The following is a 27853-nucleotide window of genomic DNA, read 5'->3' as shown; positions in this document are numbered from 1 at the left end:
AGGTTTTGAAGGTAAAAGGATAAAGAAAAGATAAGCAGGCGCCTGTAATTTTCTCACAGAACAGCATCCCAAAAGGGAGTCAACACAACAGATAAGCAAACCCCTGTGATCACTCACAAGGAGACAAACCAAAATAAAGAGGCAGAAGAAGAGCACGGCCTTCCTCTCCACGACCACCAGAGAGCTTCAGACGACCCCCCCAGCAACTCACACATGCGCGGGACGCACCGGGAGATTACAACGCAGACTATAAGGGGGGACTGTGTGTGAGGGAGGCGCGCGCCGTTGGCGGAGCTGAGACTCCCCGGCCGCCCAGCGCTGTTTTGCTTGTGGCTGCTTACTTAATTAAATAAATTGTTCACATGATTTAACAAACTCTCTGTATGAATTGACCTTCAAGAGAGTAACTTATGACACGCAACTGCCCCTGCGACGGCGCCGCTTCAGGAGCAGCAGCCGCTTCCCGCGCAGCGCCGCCGCCCCACGACAGGCCGCACCGCGCCGGGCCGGGCCGGGCCGGGCCGGGCCGGGTCGGGCCGCGCCGGGCGCCGCCGCGCAGGCGCGTGCGCGGCAGCGGCAGCCGGGGCGGGGGCGGGGCCTGCCCGGGAAGGTGCCGCGAGGGGCGTGGCCAGCGCAGCCGCCGTGCTGCGGGGCAGAGGTCGAGGAAGAGAGCGACCATTGGCTGCGGTGCCGCTCTCTGATTGGTGCTCTCCCTGGGGAGGCGGGGCTGGCAGGCTTCCCGCTCGCGGGAGGTGGGGGCAGCGCGCGGGGCTGCTCCGGCCGCGGCGGGATGGTGCTGCGGGGCGGCGCGGAGCCGGGCGGCGGCGGCGGCGGCGGCGGCGGCGGCTGGGGGGGGCAGTGAGCACTGGGGCCAGGCGGCAGCGGGAGGTGGGGGGGGGGGGTGGTGGGTCGCGGCGGGGACTGGGCAGCGGCTGGCGGCCCGGCGTCCTGCAGGGACGATGGCTCCTCGCTGTCCTCCCTCAAGCGCCTGGAGCGCTCGCAGCGCACGGAGCGACTGGACACACTGTTCGGCTTCGAGCGGCCCACGGAGCCTGGCGAGCGCACGGGCTGGCTCATCAACATGCACCTGGTAGGACTGGGCCGGGGGGGGGATGTCACCGGCGGGGGGTGTCACCCACAGGCACCTGGTAGGACTAGGGGGGACAACGATGGGGGGGTCACCGACATGCACCTTGTAGGACGGGGGGCGAATGTCACCGACGGGAGGGGGAGATGTCTCCGACAGGCACCCGGTAGGACCTGGGTGTGAGGGGAGGTGTCACCAATAGACACCCAGTAGGACTGGGGCAGGGGAGGTGTCACCGACAGGCACCCGGTAGGACTGGGGTGGGAGGGGGCGGGGGGGGGTCGTGTGTCGTAACAGGCCATGTGCATGTGCAGACGGAGGTGCTGGGCGAGGACCGGCGGCTGGTGAGCGCTGTGGACTACTTCATCCCGGAGGATGGAGCTGCTTCGAGGTGCATCCCGTTCCTCCAGTGCAGCGCTGGTGCCCGGGCTGGGTGTCCTGCCTGCCCCCACCGGTTTGGCTGTTCTGGGCCCCAGGCATCACCCACAAGGCAGCAGCGCTGTCTGCCCTACGCTGGGTCCACCTGGGACCCTTGGGGGCCAATGTGGGTGCTGCAGAGATGCAGGGATGTGTGTGTGGCGCACAAATGCCAGCAACGCGCAGCAAGGGCAGCGCGGTGCCCGTTGCTTCCGTTGGGAACCGTTGGGTTGGTTTCTCACCTTGGCTGCGGGGTCGCGCAATGTTCACCGGTTTTGATTTCTCCTGGGTGGCCCTGCCCTATGAGCCGTATTTCTACATCGCTACCCAGAAGGCGAGTATGGACTTGGAAGCTGCGCACTGGCAAGCGGGGTCTTGAGTAAACTAGTGGCCGAGGTCCCAGAGACAAGGGCAGGTTTGACTTGAAGGGTCCCCCAGTCAGCTGAGAGGCCTTGTGACCGACCATCTTCTTGGGTTGGTAGGAGAAAAATACAGCTCCAGTGCTTCTGTTGGTGGTTTTGTCAGAGCTGTTAGAGAAGACCTGAGATGGGAAGCAGCTGTATCAGTATGGTGGCTCCACTAAGGTTTCTTAGAGGGAAGTTGGTTTGTTATGTGATGAATTATCCCTTCAAGGAGCTGTCATATTTTTCCTGTTCTTTTTTTGTCCTAAAATTGATCTCTGGAGCCTATTTCACTTCTTCTAAGCCCAAACAGGGGTAAATTTCCCCTCTCATCTCGTCTTGATCCTGCTCGTGCTGCAAAACTGGGTTTGTTCTGACGGTGCTGTGAATTGACGATCAAAGAGAGCCCCAGTGTGAAGGAACAGATTTCCAGATGGCCAGGATTTCAGGACAGCCTCGTGTCCTCCCCTCACAATTGAGGACACTAGTGCCAGAACCTCTTGTGAGCTTGTCTTCTCCTCTGGAGAAGTGTCTGGCTTTGTTGCTCATTCTCCAGTTTCTTTGCAGGGCTGCGAACGAGAAGTGTCATCCTTCCTCTCCAAGAAGTTTCAAGGGAACATTTCAAAGCTGGAAACTGTCCCCAAAGAAGATTTGGATCTGGTCAGTATTCCTCTGCCTGCTGTACTATTGAATAACTAATCTTTCTTTCTTTCTTTCTTTCTTTCTTTCTTTCGAGCTCAAGTGGAGTAGAAAGGGGCTAAGCAGTAAAGGGAAGCAGTATGCTTACCTTTAATCTTCAAGCACTGTTTGCATTGCATATCATGTATAGGCTAATTATTGCTTATTGATAGTAATTACTTCTTATAGTAATAGTAAATAAAATATATGTTCTGCTCCAGCACATAGTCTTTTTCACAGGATGCTCAAGAAACTTCCTGAGCTAGAAATGGTTGGAGATTAAGAGTGTTGTGGCAGAGGGGGATACTATACATTTACTCTTTCTTGGGTGTGTACTGGTGATTGCGCTTGGAAACAGACAACAAGACAAGATGGCCCTTGGTGTGAACTGGCATAGCTCACATGTTCTTCACAGCGTGTCTTACGTGCTTGCTAGCATCTCTTCTCACTCCTAGTCTTTCCATCCAATTACTACCTCTTCTTTGGCCAGTTCTTCCACGTGTGCCAGTATAATTTGCCTTCCCAACGCTTTCTTACTGTTAGCAGTCTTCCCCTTTCCCTCATTACTCTTTTCCACCCTTAGCTGGCACTGTCTTGTTGCTTTGTAGCCAACTCACTTGGTGGATCTTAAGCAGAACTACATTAAGTTATCCTTCCACGTGGTGGAGGACTTGGTGAAGGTGCGGAAAGAGATCTCTCTTGCTGTGAGGAGAAACAGAGAGCGAGACCAGGCGAGCGATGTCTATACGTCTATGCTGTCAAGGAAAGAGGTCTCCTTAGGATGGTTGGCCCATGGGCTTCTTAGGATTCCCCTAGTCACACAGACTAAAAAGTACAAATGAGAATTCCAATTTTCTCTTTGGTTTCCTACACCTGATGCCTGATTTCAGTTGAACCATTTCAAAGGAAGAAGAATCTAGTGAAGTGAGCACTTCCTGCCCAACTGAGAGGTGTACATCATTTGTTCCAGGTGATTCCTGGGGTGCCCAACTATTCTTAAACTCGTTGTTATGCTTTATAAATCCAATGCCATAAGAAACCTTTATTATAAAGGCATAGAGGTAATAAGTGTTTTTTGCCTGCGCAATGTTTCCTCACGTGCTGTCAATCCTGCTGACTCTCTTTCTCGAAGGGGGTTGTTGCATTAAAGAGAAGCTTTTGTTATTCCGTTCTCTCCTGTTAATGAATTTTGCTGTTTGGTTATCAGTGGGTACCACTGTTGCTACCTTGTCTCCTACAGTCAAGCCTGCTGGGTCTGAGATGTGCATAAACCTACTTAGGTAAATTAGTTGTTAATCTAATGAGAACTGCTCGTTAAATCATACTCTAAAGCTGATTTGAGTTTAATGTATTTGGTCATATTCAGGATCCGGTTGTTCTCGCCTTTGACATTGAAACTACCAAACTCCCTTTGAAGTTTCCTGATGCAGAGGCAGACTGGATCATGATGATCTCCTACGTGGTTGATGGGCAGGTAATGGAACAACAGTTCTTTTCTTCATGCTTTGGAGCAAAATGCTAGACAGCAAACGAGCATGTCACCTTTGGCGGTCTGGTCCCTGGCTTGCTTTGTTGCTAGTTGCTTGGTCTATATGTAATGGCTGTGGAAATAAAATTGAAGTCTAGTCTGAATGATGCATAAGGATTTCCTCGTTTTGTATGTTGGAGAACCCAGGTAAGGCTACTGGTGCCCCTTTGAGGGGCAGTAGTAATTTGGAGAGTATAGTCCTTAAGTTGTCTCCCTTTTGGCACCCTTTAGGTGATTGTAAGCAATTGTTCAGAAGGTGACCTCCAAAGAGCTGTTCCCACTTGACAAAAGCTCTACCTATCAAGCTGTGCAAGGATTATCGCATCGATGGAAGACTATTTCATCCTTTAGGCAGTGTGTTCCGGTTGTTCAGGAACCTGTCCCTGGTGTAGCAGGGATCTGAGTCCTCAGTAACTCTTCCTTTGTCAACTCTCTAGGGCTATCTGATCACAAACAAGGAGATTGTCTGTGAGGATATTGAGGACTCCGAAGCCGGAGTGTGAGGGTCCATCCTGTGTCTAATGAACCAGATGAGGTAAGTAGGTTCTACTTGGGAAATCAGGCTGCTTTTTATCTGCCTTGGTCTCTTGTAGGCCAAAGAGAGCTTATCACCCAATAGAGTGTATCTTTGGGGAGCACAGCGGACAGTCACGGTGCTGGTGGTGCTTTCATTTCATGGTGTGACGATGAGGCAGATCAGGTTCTAGCTAGGTCAAGAGCAGAGGGGAAGGACTGCATCAGTTGTATTATATCCAGTGCCTGCCTGCAGGAGGTGAATTTGCTGAGTGTTTGTGTTTGTGGGGGAGATGTTTTTTGTTTTGGGTTCTTTTTTAATCCTCTGTTGCATACTAGGCTCATTTAATGCAGAGGCGGTTTGAACATGTCCAGGAGACCAAACCTACTATCATTGTCACATACGATGGAGACTTCTTTGACTGGTAAGATCAGGAATGAAAACTAGCCTGGTTTCTAAAAGGAAATGTTGTCTAGGCCATGAGGTGAGATTGGGTACCAGCCTGTATGTCCTTTGTCTGGAGGTCACATAGCGGCCACATGTGTTCTTATCTACGCAGACTATCCAACCAGTTTGGGAACCTGTTTACATCCTGATTATGTGCTCTTTATCTGGAGTGCTGGGCTGAGTCTTGGATTGCCAGCCTGCAGAGGACTGTCAAAGAGGGGGAGGTGGAATTCAGAACTTTTTTTTTTTTTTTTTTTTTTTTTTCCCTGAGCAGAGCTATGTTTATTGGCTTTGAAATACGAACTTCTATAGAGTCTCATCAGTTGGTCCTGGGATTGCTGAGCTACTTCTAGATTGTTGTTGATTTGGCAATGTTTGTACACGGATGACCTCAGTAACTGGAGAACAGGCAAAGTGTCAAAGGAGAACTGCAGAACAATAGGGAGACCAGAGCAGCCAAGCCTTTGGGGAGCGAGGGAAACTCGATCATAATGTTCTGCCTCCTGTATGGGATGTAAGCAAGCAGCTTCCTTCTTGCAGTAGCTCTGCCCTACAGGGAGTTTTCCCTGTGGCCAGCTGTCACGGCTAAGGTCTGGAGCAAAGGAGAATTCACAAGAAAAATTCCTCATTAAGTAGCTTACAAGAAAGCAGTTCTGAAACCCTTGGGATGGGGATGGGGTGGAGGAAAGGGACTGCTTTGTTTCTTCTCTTCTGCATTGTCTCTCTCCTCAGGCCTTTTGTGGAAGCAAGAGCAGCAGCTCATGGAATTAATATGTATCAGGAGATTGGATTTCAGAAGGGCAGCCAGGGAGAGTACAAAGCCCCGCAGTGCATCCACATGGATTGTCTGAGGTACCGAATGCTGCGTCTGTACCGTATAACTGCATCTTTATCTGTTAAATTTGTATAAAATGCCTACAGTTGATGTATTTGAATACTGTCCCTTTTCCATCTCTGTGCACTGCTATCATGAGTTACATCTTACTAGGAAAGGACTAGCACCCCCATCTTTGGTTGTGCTGCTTCTACTCGGTACTCCGTTGTGTGCCATTATGTACAGAAGTTACGTCTTGCCCACACTAGCCTGAACGACTAACTGTGTTTATACAGTCTGCTGGTGGCTGTCATTGGGAGTTTGAGAACTGTCCTGGACAGCAGGTAAAAGGACAGGATAAGACCAAACCGTTGTAGTGGGCACAGGGCCATATTCTAACCCAACAGCCTGCCTAGCACAGAGAGGAAAAGAAAGGGTGCGTGCATGTGTGTGTGTGTGTGTGTGTGTGTGTGTGTACAGGAGAGGGCTGTCTGTCTTGGCAGTTGTGACTTGAATGTTTTTTCACATTGGACCAGTGTCCAGACTCTGGAAAACAACTGCCTCTCTTTGCAGTCCTGCTGATACCTCCTCCTGTGTTAAAACGTTTATCTTTGAAGTCTCTGAAGTATGAGGGTTGGGAAAAATCTGAGCAATAGAAATGATTTGAATAGCAGAATTTGTACGAGTCAGAATTTAAGAGCATGGGTAGATATGCAGACTGTCTAAAGCTGTGCAGCTTCTTATTCCACTGCACTTGGATGTTCTGCTCTCACCTTTCCCTGTTAGAGTAATGCAGATCTTTTTGTACGTAGCAGCCCTTTCTGAAGTGCAGGGCTGTCTCTTCGTAGACTGGCATTTTCATTATTCTGTCTAGGTGGGTGAAGAGAGAGAGTTACCTGCCAGTGGGAAGTCACAACCTGAAAGCAGCAGCGAAAGCAAAACTGGGTTATGATGCAGTGGAGCCGGACCCTGAAGAGATGTGCCGGACGGCTACAGAGGAGCCTCAGGTATTCCCACCCGGTGCTGTATCTCTGGGCATCTGCAGTATTAGTGAACCTTTGAGTTAGAGCTTTGTGAAATCCTTTAAGTTAATGCAGTGTCTTTGAGAAGTTGTCAGTGTATCTTGCTGAATTTCAGACACCTGAAAGAACTTAAGCTTAGGGAAGAATAGAATTTCCTTGATGTGTTTCTGGCATTGGCGTTGCACTGTATATTTGTGTTATTTACACTTCTGCAAAACGGTAGTACTCGGGGCATTGCAACGGAGCAGTACTTTGCTAGTGTCCAGGAGACACCTTAATGAGGTTTCTGCCAAAGCCCTGGAGATCTCTGTAGGCCAAGAGTGGCCTCCTGACCGCTCCGGAGTGGCATCTGTGCGGATATGTGGCAGTGAGCTCATCTTCCCCATTTCTGCTAATTCGGAGCTGGCTTATGTAATTCAGGTTAAAGCAGAATGTCGTCTTAAGCCAACTGATAACTCTTTACATGCTGGGATGTTTGTATGCAGAAATATACCTTTTGCATCTTCCTGCTGATTTCAACCTTTCATTGTTTCCCGTTGTACGTGTTAACTGCTGTATTAAATGTGACTGGGATTGATTTGTCTTTCTCCTCAACAGACTCTGGCCACCTGTTCGGTGTCTGATGCAGTTGCTACCTATTACATGTATATGAAGTATGTGCACCCTTTCATTTTCGCGTTGTGCACCATCCTTCCCATGGAGCCTGATGAGGTGAGTGCATGCCTGAAACAATTTCTTTTCTGGGCAGAGAGCTGCATGCTTCACGCAACAGTGACACATTGGCAATAGAACTAATTTCTACAGTTTGGATAGTTTTTCCCAAGGAAAGGAGGGAAAGTAGTCTCCAAATGCGCTTCCTTTCTGCAGTACAGCAGTCATAGCTGTTTTTCCATAGACCAGTTATGGGTAGCCTAAGTGAAGGAGTTGGTTTTGTTTCCTTACTGTGCTCCTTCTTGCCTTGGGCTTCAATACTGCCTGAATAAACACATCATGTTGGGCACCAAATCAGACGTTTAAGTTCAATGATGTGGTGATAAGGCCAGCCTAATTCCAGCAGCACCCTTTACAGCGCTTCTTTCTAAGTCCAGCTTTTGATGTCTGTCTTTTACAGGTGTTAAGAAAAGGTTCTGGGACACTGTGTGAAGCATTGCTGATGGTTCAGGCCTATCACGCCAACATCATCTTCCGCAACAAGCAGGAGCAGGAGTTCAACAAACTTACAGATGATGGCCACGTGCTGGACTCGGAGACGTATGTAGGAGGCCAGGTGGAAGCTCTGGAACCTGGGGTTTTTCGCAGTGACATCCCTTGCTGCTTTAAAAAGGTAAGGACACAATCAAGGTGTTGTGACAGAGGCTTTAAAATGGTAATGCAATGATGCTCTTTCTCTTCTTTCTGGAGAGCATGGCAGTAGGGAATAACCCTCCAACTGGAATTACCATCCTCTGTTCTTTTGGCGGATACCCAATAGCAATACCTGTTATAAAACTGATACCTAATTTATGGCTTGAGTGTATGAACCTGCTTAGAGTTTAGGTGGGAAGGGTTGGAGAAGTTGCTCTTCATGACCTCAGACTGGCTATTGGGTAAAGACAGTGTTACAGCAAGGAGAGTGGTTCATTGCTTTTGTGTGGGTTTGTTTACTTTGTTTATTGGTTGGTTGAGGGGTTTTTTTTGGTTTTTGGTTTTCTTTGAGCGAGTGGTTGTTGGCAGAGATGACTCTGTTTTTGTCTCATCAGGATTATATCTTTGTCCTTCTCCCACTCAAGCCAAGCTTCTTTTGGCCTCTTTTACCTGTTTCTGGTTGGTGCTACTGTCTAGATTGTAAGTTTTAGAGGCAGCTTCTCTCTTTGCTGTGTGATACACCACACCTCAGTGCTGCTTATTTTAGTGGCCTTAATCTCGTGAATGATCTTAAGGGAACGTGCACTGTGAATTTAGAAGGACCTTAAATCTAAATCCTTGGCCCCTTAGAGCCTTAGATGTGTGAGCAGCTGACTGCTAGGTCAGCCCCATAAGTGTAGCACTCTGGAACATGCATGCAATCTTCTCTTCTTGTTAGCTGCCCTATATAGCCTCCTTTGCAGGAGAACTCCAAGGGCCGGGGAGCAGCCACCATCTCTTCTCTGCTTTGTGTTTTGCCTTAGTGCGAGTGGTGTAGACTTTTGTGAGTTGTAGGGTTCTTAGCAGAAAGCCACCGTCCTTCAGTTCTAGAGAGCTCTCAAGTTGGCTGTGGAGGTCAGGCCAGCTAATTGGCCAACATTATCTGCCTGCTCACATTGGAGCTGATCAGTGAACGAAGGGGCATTTCAAGATGCCATTCAGCTGACCTGTTTCAGCCATCTGCCCTTCAGATGAGATGAATTGCTCTCTACCCATACTGAGACATGCTCTGCTAAGTAGTGAGCCTGTTTTCAAAGATCGCCGAAGCTACGCTGGAGCATGGATAATCTTGCAGAAGCTGTCACCCCCTGCCCCCCTTCCCTGGGCAGTGTGTGAGGATGGGTGTCAGGGCTAGAAGAGGTCTCGGTATCATTCCTGTATCCTTGCAGAATCCTGCTGCCTTTAACTTCCTGATGCAGCATGTGGAGAAGACGCTCCGGCATGCTGTCGAAGAGGAAGAAGGTTTGCCGTTGGATCAAGTCACCAACTTCCAGGAGGTCTGTTGTCCTGCCTCAGCCTGCAGGGCCAGAGGCATGACTGGGCTTTCCAAGGAGAGCAGAACTGTGAGGGTGGAGTTGCAGCACATTTCTTTAGGCAAGCCTGGGTCCTGTGCACACATATTGGTGTTGTATAACAACTTTCTTCAGCTTTGAGTTCTGCCCCATGTCCATCTGTGCCTTATTTCCCATATTAATAAAGAACTGGCATAGGCTGGAGGCAAGGCTGATTTTTCTCATCCTGAATATGTCTGGTGAGACAACACATGTTAAAGATGCCTGTTTAGACTCATTTTATACTCCATGGAGAGAGACAGGAGAAACTTATCTGTAGACATTTGCAGTGTAGATGAAACCTACCTTGGAGGTCCAAAAGAAAACCTTAAAGATTGGTGGCTAAAGAAGATTCGCCGCTGCCACTCTTCTTAATCCTATTCCTTTAGTTTTTCATACTCTTCCTCTGTTCCCCAGAATCAGTGGCAGGTGTCTCTGTGCATGTCGGAAGTAAAGGACCAAATATAGTGCGTATGTGACTGCATCATTAATTCCTTCTTGTTTGAATTTTACTTTTTTACATCTCCCTGCAGGCTTGTGATGAAATCAAAGTCAAGCTGAATTCCTTGAAGGATGTTCCTAACGGAATTGAATGCCCCCTTATCTACCATTTAGATGTAGGGGCCATGTACCCCAACATCATTCTGACCAACAGGTTGCATGTGGGTAACCTCAGTCCAGTCAGGAAGGTGTTTTCTGTTTTGTCTTGCAGATGGTCTAGGAGGTCCCTCCGATTTGATCCCCTTAGCGGCAAACAATAAACTTTCTGCCCTGGACAGGGGGATAAAATAAGGCTCGGCTTGAAATCCAGTCAGGCTGTTACAGTTGCCAGGTGTACAGAGCCGAAAGGTCTGTCCAAGGTAGAGCAATAGCTTTAGCTGGCTTCTTCCAAAGAATAGTCATTGTTTTTGCTGTAACTTGTGTTCTGAAAAGCTTCTAGAAAGGAAAACTTACTGAACATCACCCCTGTGATGTTCACATTTGTGTTCTTCTAGTACCCAACATCGATTCCTTCTGGCATATGTCGCTGGAGACAGTTCTGTTTTCTCTAACATGGGTGTGTCTGACCTGTGTCCAGCCCTCAGCAATGGTGGATGAGGCCACATGTGCTGCCTGTGACTTCAACAAGCCAGGTGCTAATTGTCAGCGCCGGATGACTTGGCAGTGGAGAGGAGAATTCAGTAAGTGTAATTCTGCTGTCTGCTTTGTCAAGTTCCCTGTTGCATTGCAGCATGGATAGAGCTTGCAGTGTGAGCTGAAGACACAGAGACCGCTTCCTGTTCCTCCCCTGGAAAGCTCCTAGTTGCTGTTCCTTTGCAGTGCCTGCAAGCCGCAGCGAGTATCACCGCATCCAGCAACGACTGGAGCCTGAGAAGTTTCCTCCTCTGTATCCAGATGGAGCACCCCGGGCGTTCCACGAGCTTTGCCGTGAAGAGCAGGCCAAGTATGAGAAGAAGAAACTGGCAGGTGAAAATAAATGGCATTATCTGGAGCAGGTTTTTGCTGCCTAGACTACAAACACATCATTAATTACTTGTCTCTCGGGTCTGGGGCTACTTAGTTCTTGCTGGCTCAGACTGAATTTGATCTCGGTTTCATGCTGCAACAGTTTTCCCCTAGGATCCCAACCAATTCCTGTACGTTTTTTGAGGAGGAGGCAAGTGCTGTTTTTTGTCTCAGTGTTTCTCTTTTCTCACTGAGAGTCATGTATTTGAGCTGAGACACATGGAAGGTGATATTTTGTTTGGGGTTTTTTGTTGTTGTTCTTTAATGAGCACTCATTAAGCATGTCAGTGAAACACATGTGTCGATATCCTTTCACTTTTTGCTCCTAAAGTGGTACTGCTCAGCAGAAGCATCTAGCTAGTGGGGGCTCTGAGCAGAGCCTGAATTTGTGGATGAGCCCTCATGGGCAATTTATTTCCCACACACACCTCTGCATCTCTATAGAGAGGTGCTGTTTCTCCCCATATTAGTATCTTCCTCCCCTTGCCTTTGTAGCAGGTCTGCTTCCTTGCTTTCCTAGGTATGATGTTTATTTGCATTGATGGAATTTTTCTCAGACTGGTGCCTTGAAAGCTTCAGATCTGTGGATCTGTGTGGTTTGCCCGATGCCGTTGTGTTCATCCTTCCCATCCATAGTGGGGCACTGATCTCTGAGAAAGCTTTCTCTGTTTATTCCCTTTACTAGATTATTGCCGCAAGGCTTATGAGCAGATCCACGTCACCAAGGTGGAGGAGCGTGTCACCACCATCTGCCAGCGAGAGAACTCTTTCTATGTAGACACTGTACGAGCTTTCAGAGACCGTCGCTGTGAGTTCAAGGGGCTGCATGAGGTGCTGGGCTTGAATTTCTGTTTTATTTGTGCTGCCAAAGCTAGAAGGTCCTCACCTCTCACTGAAAACTTGAACCCTAAAGGATCATTTTGCTCAATCTGTATGGTCAGTAAGAAATATTAGCTTTCCTGACAGCTCTGGTGCAAGTGCAGGTTTTTCCCCTGCTGAATCCTAAACAGCTGCTGCCACAGTGGTTCCTAGCTCTCTGATGCAATCACTTTCAGTGCTAGGAAAGAAAACAGCTGGGTTTTTTTTGGCTTTTACTGGATCTAGAAAATCCTCAGCTCAACTATTTTGTGATCTGGTTTGTGTTCAGTGTAGGGTACTTTTCAAAGAGAAAGATGAGACAAGCAGAGAAACAATTGATCTTAGGCTAAGAAGTGATTGATTCTAGGAGAAAGAAGCAGCATGTTCTAGTTCTCAAATGTTTGGAGTCTTGTGGCAGAGGGAGGAGCCTGAAATGTAGTTGCTAATATGTTGAAAGAAATGACAAGACGCTGGGACTCTGTCTCTGGAAGAGTTTAATAAAGAGCCATTTGCTTTGCAGTTCTTGCTAGTTCTGTCATGAATCACGGAGGTGGCTGGGAGGCCTTTTCTGCTGAAATGGTTCTGCTGTTAGTCTCGATCTAATCTCTTGCTGCAAGCATTTAGTTCTTGCCAGCACAATACGTGGTGTGACAGAATTGATGTAGGATGGCAGTTCTGCTGGGATTAGGTAATTCTAACTATGGGTGTGAGTTACAGTTGATGCTGCAAGACTCTTCCATAATATAGCATAATGCCTGTGCCCAACGCTCCCCCCTCAAATGCAAAAGAAAGAGCAGAAAGAAAGAGGAATTATCTTAATAACTGATATTGTTCTAGGATCACAGTGTCATATTAGGATTGAGGTGGGGGGAATATCTGGCTGTTGGTACTGCCTGTAGTGGAATGTAGGGTTGTCCTGACTCTGCCTCTTGCCATCAGGTGTGGAAGAAAAAGCTGTCTGCGGCTGTGGAGACAGGCGATGCCTCTGAAGTGAAGCACTGCAAGAATATGGAAATCCTCTATGACTCCCTGCAGCTGGCACACAAGTGTGTCCTCAATTCTTTCTATGGCTATGTCATGCGTAAAGGGTGAGTCTCACCTGTGGTCATTGCTGGAGTCCTCCAGCAAGGAGCGTTGTAAACCAGAGCTGTTCTAGTGAGGCTCTCACCTTCTTAACCTGCTTCCGAAGCATAAGGGGGATGATAGGTGATCCCTGTAACACTTTTTTTTTTTGTTCCTACTAATGACTTCTTATTTATTAGTCCCCTTAGCAGGGACTTTTGCTAAACAAGGCCCTGTAGCATTGACGATGAATGGCAGGGTTTGTCTATAGGTGATTCTTCAGGGTGTGTGAAGTATCACAGGGAAGGAAAAGGAAAATGATCTCCTGAGGGCTGCTGTGATTGTCTTTTTTGCCCTGAGACTTTATTTTCTGTATGACCTGATGCGCTTCCCCGCAGCTGTGCTTAAGAGGTAGCACTGCAGCCTTTTGACTGTCCCTCCTCCATTCACAGAGCTTGCTGGTACTCCGTGGAAATGGCTGGGATTGTGTGCTTCACTGGAGCAAATATGATCACACAGGCTAGGGAGCTGATTGAGCAGATTGGGTGAGTATGTGCTGAGCTGAGGAAGAAAGGTTCTCCTGTATGTAGTGTGAGCAGATGGGTAAGGGCAGAATTTGACTGGCAGAGAAGAGGAGCAGTGGGATAGATGTGGGATTAATCAGTGGAAGCTCTGGTGTTCTGGAGATTCAGGTTTCTGACATTGCCATGGCTTATTAATGCAACTGGTGTTGTATGACTAGGACTTCCTTTGCAGAAAGGACACTGCCTCTGCCTGACTTGTGGACAGAGAACAGTTCTTTGGCATATTTTCCAATCTCTTCCTGATGGTGATTTTTTTTTCTTCCGTTCTTAGGAGACCTCTAGAACTGGATAGAGATGGGATTTGGTGTGTGCTTCCCAACAGCTTCCCGGAAAACTTTGTCATCTAGTCAACCAATGCAAAGAAGCCGAAGGTGACAATCTGCTACCCAGGTGCCATGCTGAACATCCCCATGAAGGTGAGTCTGGCATCTGTACCAGCCAGCTGTACAGTCTGGTAAAAACAGTGAAAGGGAAGAAAATGTTTTAGCCTTCTGTAGGCCTGCAAGCCAATCAGGCAGTTCATGTGAAGGGAGTAGCTCTACTGGCAGTGGAGTATGCATCTTTGTTCTCGGAGTTGGCTTCAGCCCAGAGGACAGCCTGTCTTTTGTCTCTGGTCGCCTGTGTAATGAGCAGGACGTTGGGGCTGACAGCTTTGCTTGCTACACAGCTACTCTCTGCCCTGCACAGCCCATAGCTCAAACTGGCGTTTGAGTGGAAGGAGAGACTCTGATATAGCAGAGAGGGTATAGTGTAAGAGACCAGGGTTGGTGTGTGCTTCTGTGCATAGACTGCCAGAAGCAGTAGGAGTCAAGACAACAAGGTCCCATGCTCTGCTTGCTCAGATATTTATGGCTATGAGCCAAAAGAAGTGACTTTAGAGTCTCCTGCACTTTTCTTCAGGTCCCATGTTTGAGTCCTACCTGCTAAATTGTTCTGTAGGTTTCCAAGGAGTTGCTTGGTCACAAGAAATCAGGATACTTTATTCTCTGCTAAGATAGGGTAAGTTATGCTCCCTCAGGGGAGCAGGGATTGATCCTTCCCATCATCCGGAAGGAACAAAGGCCATCAGTGATCCCTTCAGACAGGATGATGTATCTGGGGGCTATCTGCTCGTATAATCAGCCGAGCTGTTGAGTGAGGCTATTCTGTTGGGGCTGTGCCGGCAGGAAGGCTTCACAAATGATGAGTACTAGGAGCTGGCGGACCCAGCCTCTCTCACCTATGTCACACACTTAGAGAACAGCATCTTCTTTGAAGTGGATGGGCCCTACTTGGCCATGATCCTCTCAGTGTCCAAGGAGGAAGGCAAGAAGCTGAAGAAAAGGTAAGAGTTCAAAGCTTGAAAAATCACCACTTCCCAAGGGAAGGGCTTGAGGGTCCTTTTCCTTGACTACATTCGAGGCGTGTTAGTCCTTGCCCCATGTTGCCAGTCCTCTGGAGCTGGCAGCATGTTTGGTTTGCTTGTTGCTGCGTACCACCGAGATCATGCTGCCTTTAAACGGCAAGTTCCCTGCATGAGATCAGTCTTTGAATCCAGCTATGCCCTGGCCTTAATTGACACATCTGACAGTAAATTTCTGAAGATAACAGTAAAACAGCACTTCTCAAACTTTCTGATTAGTCATGGTCTCCCTGTTTGGTTCTGAGATGCGCAGGCAAACTTTGATTTTTCTTTCTATCTTTTCTCTTTAAATTCACTAATCTCTGTCTGTCCCTCTCTCAAGTTTACAGACCTCTAGTAATACTTTTCCCAGAGGTTTCCACTTTAATCCCCATCTAGGGGAAGGAGTGGATCTTGCCAGTGCCATCATGGTATAGAAAAGCAATTGCACTTGACTTCACTGACTTTCTCATGCAGCCTGCTTAAATACGAGCACGAGCAATCACGAGAGGACTGCCCACAGACCTGGGTCTGGGTTCAGAAAATACTGTCACTGTCCTCCAGCACTCTCTGTTCGTACAAGACTATGTTTCTGCTTGAATGTCTCTGTTGGATGAACTCCAGCATCCACTGTGAGTGCCTTTGCATGCCAAGGGAGTCTATCGCAGAAGTCAAGAGGATGTCAAGCACTGAATGAACTCTGCTCATAGGAGTCTTTATCTCAGGGGCCCTTGATTTTTTCCTGTGATTCTTGGGATGTCAGCAAGTGCACTTATTTCTTGCTCACTCTCCAAGTGGAAAGAGCAGTAGTGTGGAGCTGGCTGGCAGGTACCGCTGCCAGCTGAGGAAGAAAAGACTGCCTGGAGGAGGGGGACAAAGTATGTACGCTTGAGTCTCACTCTGTTCCACTGAAGCTTCCTGTGATGGTTGTATTGAGCCATACAAATAATTGGCAGGCATGTGAAATCCAAGAAACACGACAGAAGAAAAGAGGGCAGTGTGTTGTCATAGTTGTTTCGATAGCAATGTCCGGTTTCCTCTGAGTCCATTTTGCCAGCGTCCACTCCTGTTTTCCAAACAAAGCTTCATTCTCCTGTATAAGGCTTTTCCTAGTATTTCACTCCACTTCTCTACTCCTCTAACCCTGACTCTCACTTCTTGCCCTTTATTTGTGTGCATTTAAGAACATTTTGCCAGTTAGAATTGGCAAGTTGGGGGCAGAGGCTGATGTGCTTTTGCAGCTGGAGGTGAAGTAGTTCATGATGTTATTGTCTCTAGCTGTGTAAATATGCCTAGATCATGGTAGTCCAGAGCCCCACAGCTTGGATTAATTTACCTGGTGGCTGCCTGGTTTGGCAATACTAGAAGTACTTTGGCAGGAGGGTAGTAAGCAGCATCCTGGGAGATGTGTTCCTTGGCACAGAGCTTGTGCAAAACCTGGTCTATATCCTAGGTATGCAGTCTTCAATGAAGATGGATCCTTGGCTGAACTGAAAGGGTTTGAGGTGAAGCAATGGGGAGAGCTGCAGTTGGTGAAGATATTCCAGTTGGCTGTATTTGAGGCCTTTCTGAAAGGCACCACACTGGAGGAGGTCTCTGCCTCTGTAGCCAAGGTGGCTGATTACTGGTTGGATGTACTGTAGAGCAAGGTGAGTGTAGGGTTTGCAGGATATGCATCCCCTGCATGTTTGTCTTGCCAGGTTGGGGCCAGAGAAGGTCAAAGCTACCCTAACACTGTAGGGAGGATGGACTTTGTGGAGAATGGTTGGTCCATTGTGCCTCTGATGGCTGTTTGTATGTAATTTCTGCCTCTTTGATTCTCTAGGGCTGCTCTTTAGGGTCTTTTAGCACCAGACCTTGTTACAGCACTTTTGTCAGCTGTTACCGCTTAATTGTGGGTAAGCGTTGTCCTCCAGTCACCTCTTTCACAGAGGTAGCGTGGTGGCCCTCTTGCACCAAGGACTTTCTCTAGAGCCACTCACTGAGACAGAGGATGGCAGAACCATTTGCCTGCAGAATCTTTTCTGAGGAGGCCAGAAGAGATTAGCTTTAAAATAACCAGCAAGAGCAGAGACAATGCCAGAAAACAGAGCCTCAAACCGGGGAGCAGGAGAGATGAAAAGCCGGAGCGACTGCTCTGCTTGGGAGTTTATTGGGAGCACTTCCCCTTTGTATTTTGCATCTGGCACTACAGAGCTGGGCCCACTAAGAGTTTGCCGTACAACATCATTTCAAAGTGTTGCATTCACAGCAGGAGTTTTGATGCAGACCTCATGTCCATGATCTCTATGTTCCATAGGTCGTGTTGGCAACTGGAGCAGAGATTGCTCACAAACTCCTCATAAAGACAGCCATATCAATCGGTTTAAATGTTCCATGTATATAATAGCAACGAGGTTTGATCATTAGGTTCCTGATGGTGATTTTTTTCCCCTTGTTCCTTTTTTCAGGCTGCCAACATGCCTGACTGAGAGCTGTTTGAGCTGATCTCAGAGAACTGTTCCATGTCTCGCAAGCTAGAAGACTCCGGGGAGTGCACAGACAAAAGAAAATGAATGAGCTCTTCACTTCTGAAGGCAAGAGACAGGTAATAAGAGTGAGAGAAAGGAGCTGGCTGTGCTGGTGGGCCTCTCTTGCTGATACTGTGTCCTCAGCACCCAAAACTTCCTGCTGTCGTTTCTCTCAGGTCCTTGCTAACCAGCACCAGGGGGGAACACCGAGCTCCCAGATTGGAGACGTAGAGGATTTGGGGGCTGCTAAGCCCCTTCAGCCGTTGGTTCCAGTTGCAAATAAACAGAAGCGGGTCTGTACGGCAGAGGAAAGCCAGCAGATGTTCCAGTATCTGGAACTGTCGCAGTCCTGGCGAGAGATCCTGGACCCACCTGCTGCCATGGGACTACTAAGGTAAGTGAAGTAGACTGGGCAGGAGGAATCCAGGAAACATCCTAGGAGTATGATCATCTGCCTAGCTAGCTAGGGAACAGGGCGTAGCAAGCTGCATGTTTATTGAAACCCTCTGTGCTTCTATGACTGAAAACTACAAAGGGAAATGTTACCGGGAGAGTCCCACTAGCAGAGAAAGTCAGGCCAATGGCAACTTCACAGCTATGCCAGTAACATGATCAGGATCTGAAGGTGGAAGGGCTCGGCTTTATGTTGCTTGATCCTCATGTGTAGGAGATGCGTGCTAATTTCTGTGGTTCCTGTTCATGTACTCTCTCTCTGATTAGGAAGAACATCTGGTCTGGCTGTGCTACCACAAGAAGAAATGGGAGCTGCAGGCTTGGCAGCACCAGGAGCATCGGAAGAAGCGGCGCCTGGAGGATGGTGGAGTGATGACAGGCGGAGGCATAATCTGTGATACCCTCTCCAAAGGACTGAGCAGCTACGTGTACAGGACGGCACACGGCATCCTGGACTTGCCCTGGCAGATTGTGCAGGTACCAGGCAGCAAGGCAGGCCCACTCTTAACCCCTCACAGAGGCCTGTTCAGTGCCCTGTGCCTCATGTTTGCAATACCTGTAGTCAAACCTTGAACTTCAGGGACAGCTAACCTCAATCCTACTTTAGTTTTACCTCCTTGAAGGTCATGTGGGACTGCATAGCCTCAGGCTCAGAGAAGCTTTGTAAGGAAGTGAGGTCCTCAAGTGATTGTGCTTGATTGCAAATCTGGGACTTCTATGTAGACCCTGTGTGGGGCAAGCTCAGCTGAGGAGCTGGGCAAGTGTGCCTTGAATCCTAGATTTAGTCAATGCGAGCATGAAGAAGTTGATGGTACAATCCAAGCATTTTCTTAATTTCTTGTTATGCTTGGTTGCCTCTGCTATCTGAGACCCAGCCTCTTGTTGTGACACTTCTCATCTTCCAGAAAAGTCTTGTTTGGTTTAAGGTCACATGCAGCCTTTGACTCTGTGTGTAACCATGAGCTGGAGATGGGACACCTAATCCAGCATGTCCAAATGCTTTGGCTAAAGTCAGACAATGGCATGAATTTGTTAGCTAATGCTAGCCCAAAGCTAAGAGATGTGTTTGAGCCTTTACCAGGTGTCCTCTTCCCTTCAGAAGCACAATGCAACGTGCTGCCTGCAGATCAGTCAGAGCTGTCTTCATTCATGCTCTGACGTTTCCTCTGGCAGAACAGTTTTTTTCACCGTACCTGTAGGACAATAGCAGGATGTGGAGATGCCAGAGCTGAGAGCAATGAATCTTTGGGTCCACTGCTGTCTTTGTGGTCACCAGTTGCTCCTTATTTGGAGAACGAAGACATAGGTAGTAGAGCCTTTGAAGATCCCAGAAGTGCTCCATGGCGTGTATGTAAGAGCTAAGAATGGGTTGCATCTCTCCAGCAAAGCTAACTTAAATCACCCTGTCCTGCAGATTGCTGAGAGCAGCCAGGCTGGCTGGTTGAGGCTGTGGGCAGTGATCAGAAGCGACCTGCACTGTATCAGACTGAGCATCCCAAGAGTGTTCTATGTCAATCAGCGCGTTGCAAAACCAGAGGAGGGAGCTGTTTACAGGAAGGTGGGGGTCATGTTTCTGACCCTGCTGCTTCTACAGGGGAAGACAGCTGGTTGAATACATACAAGTTGCTCTAGCCACTGCAGACAGATGTTACAGGCAGTTTGCCTCACAAGACTTCCCTGTCCAGCCCTGCTAATGCGCCTTAATGCAGTCCCTTTTGCCTGCTGCTAATCTCAGCCTGACCAGAAAGCAGGTTGACAGTTACTGCAATGTGGACAAAGCATAAATCCCGCTAACTGTCTTAGGAATGACCAGCACCGGCAGCTAGATTGCTTCCTGAGTCAGCATGTTTCTGGAAACATAAGGCAGGCTCAAACTACAACTCCTTGCTGCCCTTTAAGATTCCCCTGCTGTTGGGAGGAGCACGGCCTGAAGCAAGGTGCCCTGCTGAGTGTGTCTGTTTTCCTGGCAGGTGAACTGGATCTTGCCCCGCTCAAACTTGGTTTACAATCTCTACGACTACTCAGTCCCTGAAGACGCGTACCAAGAGCACATCAATGAAATCAATGCAGACCTGTCTGCTCCAGACGCTGAGGGAGTGTATGAGACTCAGGTAACCCTTCCAGGTGCTCGTTTTCCTTCCTCATCCTTTAAGGAGTGCTGAGTGGTAGCTGACTGGTCTGTGTACCAATGGCACAGATAGAGGCATGGGAGCTCAAAATGAAACAAGTTAGTAAGACGCTAAAACGAAAGACCCTCTCGAGTAGCTTTCTCAGAAATGTGCCCAGTTTTATATGAGCAAAGATACTTGTTTGGTTTCCAACCCCTTAGGGGAAAGAGGTTTAGATTTATTTGAAATTAGGAGACTCTGGGAAAAGATGGCACTTGAACGGGAAGAGTGAGTTTCCTCTAAACCAAACCAGAACCGTCTTGTTAGCAGTTGAACTGCAAAGGTATGGGAGTTCTTTCGAGTAAAGATGAGGAAAACCCCAGCATGTGGCATGTACATAGGCCAGGATGCAGTGATAAAACCTCTGTATTCCATAAAGAAGGATAGGATACCACTTTTTAAAGTTCAGAAAGAGCAAAGAAGAACCTAAACTGTATTCAGTAGTAGACATACGAAAGCAGTGAGACCAAGATTAAATGTACTGGTGCTTCTAATGCTGTAAGTCTGAAATGAAGATGGGCAGCTGGGATGCCTGCTTTTAATGAAGATATTGATTCGTTAAGCAGTTCAAAACTTGGTGGCTTGAGAATTATCTCAGTGTCCCTGTCACTACAGGTGCCGTTACTATTCTGAGCCCTGATCCAGCTGGGTTGCGTGTGCATGGTCAGCAGGCAGCTTGTCAGACACCTCACAGGGCGAGAGGCCGACACTTTTGACACTGAACACCTGGAAATGCGCTCTCTGGCTCAGTTTACTTAGCTGGAGCCAGGTAAGGCACCCTAGGAGAAGGCTTGTCAGTGTACCCAGGACCAAATAGCTTGAAGATACTATTGATGCTGCATGTTTGCTCTGTGTCTCTAGGAAGTATTTGCCACATCTACCTCTACCAGAGCTCCCAGGGCAACAAAGCTCTCTTTGGCCTTTTCATCCCCTCTCAGCGCAAAGCTGCAGTGTTTGTGCTGGACACGGTAAGAGTAGGGCTTAAAGGTTTGGGAGGGAACGCAAGGGGATCAGGCAGCGGTTTGGAGCTGAGCGGTTTCTTTGCACAGACACAGATGTCTACTGCTGTGCAGCAGGGATTTTCGTATTTTGAAGTGTACCAAGCAGGTCTGTTCCTCAACTGTCACGTGAAGCATTGTGATGTGTAGAGGAAAGAGCTTCCTTGAAATTTGCAGCCTGGAGCCTGTCTCTTTTGAACCCTGTTCCCTCTGATCACGTTTGCATTTGGTACAGGTACGCAGCAACCAGATGCCAAACCTCACCAACATGTACTCATCGGAGCGCAGTGCTGTGCTGGAAAAAGTGGGCGAAGAACTACTGCTTCCAGACAAGCACACCTTTGAAGTGCGTGCTGAGACCGACCTCAAGACAGTCTACAGAGCCATTCAGCGGCTCCTGCAGGGCTGCAAGGTATGAGCTGAGGGCATGAGGAAGGTCCCCACTGAGACCTTGTCAGCGCAGGTACCTGGGAGGAGGAAAACATTGCATGGAAGGCATTGGTCCAGCAGTTCAAACAGCCTCTAAGCATAGCTCTCTGCACACAGCTAGTGCTTCAAAGTTGAAGGGTAAAAATGGATGTTGCCTGCGGGCTCTGGCTTGCCTGGGGTGAGCTTATATAGCGCAATGCAAGCAGTGAGGCTAGATCATACCCCCAAACCCCAGCTCTCAATTGTGGAGCTGGTTATTCAGTGGGAGGTGCTTCAAGAGACTCTGAGTACACTGTCTCTACTGTGTGGAGGACCAGGGACCACTACAGGAATGGGGCATGTGAGCACTCATTCACACAGCTGGTTTCCTGCTGAGCAGAGGTGCTGGCTGAAGGGATGTAGCAGGGCATGTCCTCTCCTCCTTTGTGTAGGATGAGCGCCGGGGCCCCACACTTCTTGCTGTGCAGTCTAACTGGGACCTGAAACGACTGGCAAGTGGGATTCCCATCATCGAGGAGTTTCCTTTGGTCCCTGTCCGAGTAACAGATGCCGTCAGCTATTCAGTCCTGGACTGGCAGCGCCGTGCAGCCTGCCGCGTGATCCGCCACTGCCTCAACTTGGACACGTGCCTATCCCAGGCTTTTGAGGAGGGCAGGTGCCTGAGGTGGCCACATTCCCCTAGAGAGGTTACTTTGTTTGTGCTTGGGTGGGAAAGGGAGACTGCGGGAGCCTGAGGCCAAGATGAGGCCAGATGCTTTCACCTTCTGTGCTTTTGCCCTTGTTGGGACAAGCAAATATGATGCTGGCACAGTTCTTCTGTTGATGTGTTTACGCCGATGACTGTACCTCTTTCCTTTCCTCAGATATTACCACATCCCCATTGGGAATCTCCCTGATGACATGTCTACCTTTTGGTTCTGACCTGTTTTTCTCCCGCCACGTCCGTCGTCACAACCATTTGCTGTGGCTCTCACCCACGGCCCGCCCAGAGCTGGGGGGTAAAGAGGCTGATGATAACCGTTTAGTTATGGAGTTTGACAAGAGAGCCTCAGTGGAGATAAGCAACCCTGGCTGCTACTCCACAGGTAGGATAGCACTGAGTGGGAGCAGAGCTAAGTGCTCTTCCATGAGCTCAGGAGAAGGATGGCTGCAGTGGCAGAAGAGTATCTGAGCAGTTCTGCAGTTGCTGACAGCTTCAGAAGTTGAGCAATGATGATCTGGACAGGATATATGCAATTGGCATCTCCTGGGGATAGAAGGTCCTGTATGCAATAGAAGAAAATGCATGTAGGCATTTAAATACAGATTATTTCCTAGTTTGTGGCCTCTCATAGCAGCATTCAGAAGATCACTTCTGGTGGTCGCTAGGATGAATCTTTCTGTGATGCAAAACAAGCTGACTGATAGTTGTTCTGAGCACCTCTGCTGCAGTTTCCAGAAAAAGCTGGTGGCCCCTGGAGGGGAAGTAGATCCAAGTTTTGTTGGAAGGTGCTATGCTGTTTAGCTGTGCAGTGAATGGGGCCATCCATACATAGCATCACAGCCAGAGAGGGGAGAGGTCTGGCCATGTGCCAAAAGTGTCCTTTAAAGCCTGTAATACAAGGTGTGTGGCAGTCTGGAGAGCAGCACAGTTTCCCGTGCTGCTGCAGTACCATATAGGCTTTCACCATTTCCTGATATGAATATCTTGATGTTGCACTCGGTAGATGCAGCAAGACCTGTAAAGAGCTCTTACAACTTGTGGAAAGTCCTGGCAAGTGGGTGCATTCATCATACCTGGAGAGGGGATTGTGTCCTTGCTGGTTCTCTGCCCTGCTTGCCCGTTGACAGGTTGTGTTTGTTCACAGTGTGCCTGGAGCCGGATATTCAGAGCTTGGCTGTAAACACAGTGTTACAGTCCCATCACATCAATGACATGGAAGAAGGTTCCAGCGTGAGTATCAGTTTTGATGTGATCCAGCAGGCATCTCTAGAATACTATGATGTGTAGGCTCCTAAGACAGGCATCTTGACACAAGAGGCAGTTGAAGCGTGGGTATGATTCCTCTGCAGCCCTTAGTTCTGCTAATGACTGCTCTGCAGCCTTCTGTACTGAGTCCATTTGCTGAAGCATGGTTGGATGTGAGAAGTGAACTGCTCTCTTGCTAACATCGCCTGCTCCTCATTGCCTCCCATGGAGAAGGTTATTAGCTAGGGAAGATGCCAACATTGTGTGTGACTGCAGTCTCTTGCCTCCAGCATCCACTCAAAGGAGATCTTTCACTCTCTGACTATTTCCTTCTGCCGCTGCTGGGAATTCCTGCTCTGGATGGATCCAGCAAATTACGAAGGTATCAAGGGAAGAGTGCGTTCTAGCGTCCACTCTGGGGAGGTAAGAGATGGGAAGTGCTCAGTCCTGCAGAGACAGGGGTGCAGTGGGTTGAGTTGAGCAGGGAGCTATTGGTTTGGATATAGGGAACTGCTACGACATCACCAACCGAAAGCCTGGGCATGGCTTGTGCTCCATTCCAGCAGGACTCTAGCAAGAGTCAAGTATTGGATGAGGACAGTGAGGAAGAGGAGGACAAGGAAGAAGAGGAGGAGGATGGAGAAGCAAATGTGGAGGACTTGCTAGAGAATAGTTGGAACATCGTGCAGTTTCTCCGCCAGGCTGCCTCCTGTCAGAACTGCTTCCTCAGGATTGTGTTGGGTGAGTGCAGTCTGCTGCTCGCCTGGTCCTACTTTGAATGTTACCTCTGGTGATTAGAGCTATCCGCACCCTACTGCTGCCCAAGCCATATCCACAGCATTCCCCACAGCTTCTTGAAGCTCTCTGTGCTACTGAGAAGGTTCTGATGTTGATCCAAAGAACCCCTTACAGTCAAAGATTGCACTGTGCTGGATGTGATACAGAAGGAACCACCTCCATGTCTGTAAATATCATTGTTTGGGTGGTTTCAGCGCCAGTGTGAACTCTCTCAGAGAGGGGAAGAAGGTCACTAGTTCCTGATTAGTCATTGGTGCCCCAGGAGAGTCGACAAGCACAGTCGCGCTTGTGCCACTCTCCCATCGTGGACTGCATCTGGAGCTTTTCTTACGTGTCTCTGCAGCCTACATTGTGGCTGTGTACCACAGCATGAAGGAGGAGCGAGGAGCTGCAGCACAATGCCCCTCGGAGCGCTCCCATCAAGAGGAGGGCCACGAGCCAGGTGTCCCAGGAGGCATTGGGAGAGACGGGAGCCATGCCTGGTGAGTACGGTTAGCCACAGTTAGCCATGGGAGAGCTGTGTGCAGCACTGCTGGGCCAGTCCTGCAGCAGGAAGAGAGCTGCCCACCTTGCTGTCCCCATATGCTTCCGTATGGCTCAAGAGCTCTCTCTGCTCCTCCTCTCCAGGCGTGATCACTTTCTCACAGGATTATGTGACCAACGAGCTCACGCAGAGCTTCTTCACCGTCACTCAGAAGATCCAGAAGAAGATGGCTGGTTCCCATAATGCCACTGAGCCCTCAGACATGTTCTCAGTGCTACCTGGCTCCTACTTGCCACTCAACAACCCAGCTCTAGAGTTCATCAAATACATCTACAAGGTTAGTGGGGTGGGCTGTGCTTTCTTCTTTTTTTTTTTCTTCTTCTTCTTTTTTTTTTTTAAGAATCTGTTGCAATTCTACAATCAGTTTGTTTTGCCCAGCTAGCACTCGCATCAGAGTGAGTCCCCGTGAGGACCGTCTTCTCTGCTGGTGGCCTTACCTAACACTGTCTCCTGTAGGTGTTGTCCCTGGATGCCAGTATAACTAACCAAGTAAACAAACTGCGCCGGGACCTGCTGCGCCTCATTGAGGTGGGTGAGTTCTCAGAAGAAGCCCAGTTTCGGGACCCTTGCTGCTCCTACATGCTCCCTGAAGTCATCTGCAGGAAGTGCAATTTTTGCAGGGACTTGGACCTGTGCAAGGACCCTGCCCTCTCGCAGGTACAGCCTTCCTTTCCCAGGAAATCCCCTTTGCCCTGGCTGCATGCATTAAGTCCCTCTTGGGGACACCAGAGGCCCTAGCATGGTTGTGCTCTCGGCCTATCATTCACTCACATGTTGTCCATCTTTCTCTCTCTCTCAGTCCTTTTGCTTTGAAGGTCTGCTTGGTTCCATGACAGCGATAAACCTCCCTTCAAGGTTATTTTCTGCTCATCCCCTTTCCTAGCTGCCTGTGACAGTTTGAGGTGTGCTGGTGCTTTGGCTGATGCTTTATCCCCTCCCGAAATTGGTTATGGCTTCCTGGCACTCGGGGCTCTCTGAATGCTCTTGTTAGGCTGCGAGGGCTGAGGCTGCACCATGCTTTCTCTTGGGAAGAGTCACACTGGTGTTCATCTCCCTTCTCTCTGCCCCTCGGATGGGTCAGTGCTGCCCAGTTGGGTATGCTCCAACTGCCAGGCCCAGTATGACTCGGATTCCATTGAAATGGCACTGGTGGAAGCGCTGCAGAAGAAGCTAATGGCCTACCTGCTGCAGGACTTGATGAGTGCTGGGCGGCCGTGCTGCGGGAGCCTGCCCTTGATGTGGCAGGCTGCAGCAGGAGGGCTGAAGCTGCTCTCTGCTCCTTGAAACCGAGCAGCCCAACCTTACTTCTCTGACTGATGTGATGCAGTGGGAATATGATGAGGAGAGTTTGGCTCGAGCGCTCTCCACTTCTTCTCAGCACATAGCTGCAGCCTTTTGCTGGCTGGCTGAGGCTTGACCCATTGACCTGATGTCAGCAGTGTCTCCCCAGAGAGCCCTGTCAAAGGACTGAGCTGCTCAGCCTTGTCTGCTATCCCAGCTAAAACTCCTTTGCCTCTAGGTGTGCAAGAAGTGTCATGGTGTGAAGGAGACACCTATGCCTGTGTACTGCAGTTGTGCTGGAGATTTTGCCCTCACCATTTCTTCCCAGGTATGTGTGCATCCTGCCACCAGATGCAGCCTCCTGCCAGCAGCTCCTCTGTAACAGCCAGTGAAAAACCCAGTGATAACTTGTCCCTTTCAGCCCATCTGGCACAAGTTCATCTCTCTGTGCTTTCTGGCTGTTTATTCGTTGCTTTGTGCTCAACCCAGGCAGTCCTGCCTGACCAGCTTGCAGAACTTCTCCTGGCCTGGCCTTCTCCCCCCTGTCCCCTCCAGCTTCCATCTTCCCTGGCTCATGCATGAGGTGTGCTGGGCAGCCCTCCCTCACTGGTATCTCCCCCCTCAGATCTTCATGGAGCACATCAACATCTTCCAGAGCATTGCTTGGCACTAGAGTGTGGCCTATCTGCTGGAAACTATTGAGTGGCTGCTCCGTACAAACCACCAGTTCCAGCAGTGATGTGATGAACTTGTCCTGCTGTCTTTTTTTGTTGCTGTGTCAGCTCTGGGTACTTGCTCTCACCTCTGCTGAAGAGCATTTGTGCTCTGTGATAGATCTCGGAGAAGCCACATATCCATCTTGCACTGTGTGGGGGCGCTAAGCGGTGTTGGGGCAGTCCTGGTCACAGCCTGGTGCTGTGCTGGGGGAATTAAGAAGGTGCCTAGGGCTGGAACTGCTCTCTATGGGGGAGGGGGGACTGCATTTGCCAGAGCCCTGCAGAAGCCCAGTTTGGGATGGGAGTTTGTGCTGTAGGCAGCACCCTGTGTGCATGAATCTCTGTGGTTTTAATGTGGAGTTTTAGACAATTAAATGTGTCACAGACAATGCATCTGGTTCTTTGGGTAGAGGAGCACGTGCTATGGCCCACACACAGCAGGGAGCTGTAGGCACCCTGGAAAGGAGCATTCTCTGAGCCATGGGGCAGGATTCCTAGAGGGAGGAGAAAGCCAGACTCTTCTTGTTGGGCTGGAAGGGGAGCAAGGGAGCTGTCCCCCTTGGGTGCTAAAGCTTCAAGTTGACAGCAGTGAGTCATAGGGTGGGGGGGGCTGCTCACTGAAATCCCAGCACAGGTGTGATGAAACCCAGGAGGCCAGTGCTTAGCTGAAGCCTGGCCTCCTGGTCCTTTCCATCTAATCCTGCTTGCAGAAGCCTGAAAAAGCATGAGGGGAGCCAAGATTACTAGATTCCAGTTAATTTTCTGGGCATTTTGAAGCACTGTGTGTTCAGCTACTTCTGACACTTCCTTTTATATATGTGTGTGTGTGTGTGTGTGTGTGTGTGTATATACATATATATATATACAAATTTTTATTCAATGCCCTCCACACATACCTGTATTGAAAATATTTTTCTGAGCTTTGTTTTTTCACTTCTATAGTATACCTGTTTCTATTAGCACTGGGTTATGGGGCAAGTGGTCCTGTCCTTCGC

At 49.0% G+C, this 27853-nt stretch overlaps 1 pseudogene; it reads left to right on the top strand.

Annotated features, from left to right (window-relative positions):
- The first annotated feature begins 410 nt into the window (after window positions 1-410).
- LOC134154314 (DNA polymerase epsilon catalytic subunit A-like) lies at window positions 411-27247 on the top strand (annotated as a pseudogene).
- The last annotated feature ends 606 nt before the right edge of the window (window positions 27248-27853 follow it).

The sequence above is a fragment of the Rhea pennata genome, unplaced genomic scaffold, assembly GCF_028389875.1.
Source record: "Rhea pennata isolate bPtePen1 unplaced genomic scaffold, bPtePen1.pri scaffold_23_1, whole genome shotgun sequence".
In the NCBI taxonomy this organism is placed as follows: Eukaryota; Metazoa; Chordata; class Aves; order Rheiformes; family Rheidae; genus Rhea; species Rhea pennata.
Note: the sequence above shows the minus strand (reverse complement) of the source record. Positions and strands in the feature narration are given on the sequence as shown.